The sequence below is a fragment of the Cicer arietinum genome, chromosome 8 (assembly GCF_000331145.2).
Source record: "Cicer arietinum cultivar CDC Frontier isolate Library 1 chromosome 8, Cicar.CDCFrontier_v2.0, whole genome shotgun sequence".
NCBI lineage: Eukaryota > Viridiplantae > Streptophyta > Magnoliopsida > Fabales > Fabaceae > Cicer > Cicer arietinum.
Genome location: NC_021167.2, coordinates 24,522,237 through 24,523,137, shown reverse-complemented (window position 1 = coordinate 24,523,137; position 901 = coordinate 24,522,237).

The following is a 901-nucleotide window of genomic DNA, read 5'->3' as shown; positions in this document are numbered from 1 at the left end:
CTGCCTCGCTCATCAAACTCTGACCCCTATCTTGGTCCACCTCTAAAACGATGCTTACTTAATGAGACAATGTAGCTATAGACACATAGATCAAAGGCAGTACAATGACATTAAGTGAAGTGAGGCCAATTTAATTTAACCAAAGAAGGAGAAGAAAGTGTAAAGAAATGGATAAAATTTGGTAGAATAGTTGAGAAATTAAAAATAATCGAAAGGAGATATAAATAAAATGAAATAGTTATAAAGTGTTACAATAATGAGAGGCCCCACATTCTTGAGTGCTTTTGGGCCATTGTTCGACTGTGTGTCGGTGCATTTCTCTCACCGCGTTAACTAATTACATAAATAAATAAATTAAAATAAATTGGTATAAGACAACTCGTGCCTCTTTTATGGACTTTACAACTTAAAAATATCAATTTGTTAAGTATTTAATTGATATATATATTATTTAATCTAAATAATTTTTAATCATTAATTAATTATAATAATTAAATTATTAATAATATTTAATTTTTATATAATTATTTATAAAATCAGTTATATAATTTATTGTTTATTTATTTATACGTCAATCCATAAAAATTCAATTCATTTTTAATTATACAGAAGAAGAGGATGACATGTTCTAGTCATGGCCAACATAATAAATATTTGTGTCTTAACGTAATAAATATTTATAGTTATCATGTAAATGATATAAATTCTTTTAATAATTATATACAGAAAAAACAATATGATTATTATAATTTAAATTAGAGACAAAATAAAATATAAATATAATATTTTATAAAAAATAAAATATAAATTTCTTTTATTTTATATAATACTAGTTCGTAACCCGTGCGTCGCACGGAAACAACGATTTTAATAAATAAATTATTATATTAGTTTATATATA